Genomic DNA, 3,592 nt, shown 5'->3' on the forward strand with positions numbered 1-3,592 from the left:
CATACCTTCCAAAACTTTTCCCACAACTGATGTAAGACTTAAAGGCCTGTAATTACTGGAGCAATTTTTATCATCCTTCTTGAAAAGTGGAGTAACATTAGTCAATTTCCAACCCTCTGGTGCTTGCCCACTATTCAAAACATAATAAGGCTTAGTTGTATCGTAACTTTCTTAAACTGGTATATTAATCTAAATGCTAATAATGTGTTACTTTTGTTACATATTGGTAACACTAAAATATCACATAAAATAAAATAGATAGCTTACACAACAAAAAACATGATAAATTGGGCGTGTTCGGAAAGTAAATTTTTCTTCGTCATGAAGACATTTAGGTACGTTTCAAATATTTAAAAGCGAAGTTTTTATTTACATAAGGTGGCGTTAAAGCAGCTTCTTCTGAGCGGTAGTCTTAATGTTTGATTTTCATAGTTTGTAGCTATGAGTGATATAATTATATTTTGAAATTCTTTTTGTACTTATTGTACACCAAAATCTAAGACCCTCATATCAGTTTTAAAAAGCTTAAAAATTGCCGTTTAGAAAACATCACACACCGGTACGATATGTACTTTGTTATATATAGTTTTAAGCGTAGATAAACTTTTAAACTAAAGTAACAATTACGAGTAGTACTACTACTCACAAAATACAAGTTACAACTACTACTTACTAGTAGTAGCCTAGTATTCAGTATGGTAGTACTACTAGTACTAGTTTAGATACCTTATTCCTAGAGAATTCTAGCCCGATATTTGAGCTAACTTATTATTAGAGTCCTACACGTAGTCTGTGACTTAAGCTTATAGTTATTGAGGAGAAACTGATACATAATGATAACGAATGTATTCAAAGTTGGGTAAGGTCTGGTAAACCAAAGTAACATTTATTCTTGTCAGTGAATGAATTTTTACAATTTGTAATAATGACAGGCATAATAAGTAACTCCGATTTGGATGATTTAACTCAAGAGTATGATTGCCTGTGTGAACACTGTTTCTGGGCACATGTTTTTAAGAATATAGCTTTTTAAGAACATTCATGATGTTAGAAAACATGTAGGTTCAAGTAGTCTTGATAAAAATGAATAAAAACCCTGTAACCCAAATGCTTTCGAAATTTGGACCATTCTTCTTCAGGGGCAAACTGGGAACAGGTAGTCACACAAGGCCATTTAGCCCAAACAATAAAAAAAAAAGAACACTAACCCAACTAACTAGCTGAATGTAACTTTTCATATTCATATACCAAAAAAATATATAAACAAGCTAATAGAAATAGTAGCACACAATAGCTTGGAAGTTAATCATTTCATATGCTTATATTTATAACTTAAAAAAAAGAAATAGTTTTGCCTAATCAGGCTAATGAATCCATTAAAAATGGTGAGATACTAGAGTCGAGGATTGTAGATTAGCCTTTTAAGAGACTTGTTAGGAAGATTACATCTGTCAATGAAGGACTTAGATAAATGTATTTAAAGTTGGTTAGGTGGTAGAGGGCAAAAGGTTGTTATAAGTGGGATGAAATAATGGGATTAATTTAATGTGACAAGTGGTGTACCTCAAGTTTCTGTGTTACATTCTCTGCTATATCTCATCTTCACTAATGGTATTGATAATAGAATAACTAGTAACCTGATTAACTTTATGGATGATACTAAATTAATAGGTATTTCAAAGTTGATAGGGTGTTGATTTAGATAAAAAAAACTTCACAAGGTACCACAAAAAAACAGATAAGCAAAGAAAATCATAACACTAGGTGTTGGGGAAAGACTATGTTTGGTTGTATGGTATTCATCTTGGGTGAGAGAAAGCAAAAGATTATCAAACTGGACCCTTATTGCTAGTGGAGTGCTTCAGGGATCAGTACTTAGGCCTTTACTTTTCCTTATTTTTTATTAATTATATTGATAGGAGCATAATTAGTAAATTACTAAAGTTTGAGGAACACATAAACAAGTTTTTGGAAGTTTTGAAGAAAAACCTTTTGGACCAAAAGATAAAATGCTTAAAAAAATCTTCTTTTCCCTCCTCCTGTTAAACAAAACACACTTACACAAAAGTAGAATATAACTAAGGATGTCTGCTTTTATCTAACAGTGAACACAAATGATACAATGCCATTAGCAGCTCAGTTTTGTCAAGAATGGCATATATCACATTTTGCATTTAAGTTTTCTATGTATAGTTAACAAGTAAAGAAAAATGTCTGATAAATAGAAGTACTGTATTCATGCTGGAACACATTTTTTTGAACCAAGGAAAAGAAGGAAAAAGGTTAATATTCAAATGTCTGATGACCTGTTTTTGCATAGACTTAGATTTGCTGACTCATTGCCAACTGTGTGTGTGGAAATGAGCAAGTGGGTAACAGGTACCTTGCTACCAGCCTGTAACAGCAGTCCGCTGCTTTGTACTAACCAAAAGAAACTAGTAGAATTGAGGTGCCTTATTCAAACTGATGACCATGCAAATTGTACTGTTTGTTACTGAAGCTATTTCACATTGTATAAGGTGCTGTTTGCAGCTTCATCATATTTTGAAATAACTGTTTAAATTTAAAATAAATGATGTATAACATAAAGTTTGGTATTCATTAACACAACTTTTAACTTTTTAACTCTAAATGACTGCCTCTCATCCTTTATTTTTTCATGATCCTACTTGATGCAACAAAGAACTGATTTATCAGATTATTTTGGAGTATGATTTATTAAAATACTATGTACAACAAACAACTTTTAGAGTCACATCATTATTGCCAGTGACGTTAAGTGATAAGACTTGTATAAGATTTACTATTATATTAGAAAGCAATAACAGTGTAACAGAAAGAAAGTTTTCTATGATATCCCACAGCTGACAGTTCATCACTATTGATTTGAATGTCAAATGCTACTGTGTGCTTGCCGCCATGAGTGTTGTGGGAAACATGAAATTTTGTCTCAATTTCAACTGACTAATGGAAAATGTAGATGGCTACTAACCTTTTTAGATATTTTCTGAGCTCTATTCATGTATTTCATGATTTTAACATTTAATCATTAGGATTTTATAGCCCAGCACAGATTGATAACAAAATCATTTTTTTACAATAGAGCTGCCATGAACAGAAGTGGTGTTTAATATATGTATATATACACAAAAGTGTAATACTCTTTGTAATTTTATTATATTTATACATTCTTCCTACAGCTGGAAGTCAAACTTCACTGTACTCCTGTAGACAAGAGCAAAATAATATCATTATTTAATTTCAGTAGTGCATATTGTTGTATAAAAGACATCATAATTCTAGAAATTAATGACCTTATAGCTCCACATTTTTACTTTAATTTTAATTTTGACATATTGTTTTAGAGCTTCTTCAGGAGCTTTTCACTAAACTTGTAACTGATAATACAAAGCTTTGCTCAGATACTTAACTCTCACCTGTTTTTACAAAATGAATGTAATCTTACCTTTTTGCCAACATACACTTTTTATCATATAAACATTACTTTATGGTAGGACAAATAGGATTTTAGGTTGTATCTACAGAAATATTGAATACAAGTCTAAAGAGGTTATAATTTCATTGTACAGGT

General features: G+C 31.2%; 1 protein-coding gene across 3 annotated transcripts in view; it reads left to right on the plus strand.

Moving 5' to 3' along the window:
- Positions 1-398: 398 nt before the first annotated feature.
- The window catches only part of LOC106461515 (centrosomal protein of 135 kDa-like), a 152,886-nt gene continuing 149,692 nt past the window's right edge, over positions 399-3,592 (plus strand). For 2 of the 3 annotated variants that reach the window (XM_022388500.1, XM_022388502.1), the window contains exon 1: positions 417-559. The gene's annotated coding sequence lies outside the window, so the exon portion shown is untranslated. Of the gene's footprint in view, positions 560-3,592 lie in introns of all 3 variants that reach the window. The other variant, XM_022388501.1, reaches the window with a different exon arrangement.

Source organism: Limulus polyphemus, unplaced genomic scaffold (assembly GCF_000517525.1).
Source record: "Limulus polyphemus unplaced genomic scaffold, Limulus_polyphemus-2.1.2 Scaffold976, whole genome shotgun sequence".
NCBI classification, from domain to species: Eukaryota; Metazoa; Arthropoda; class Merostomata; order Xiphosura; family Limulidae; genus Limulus; species Limulus polyphemus.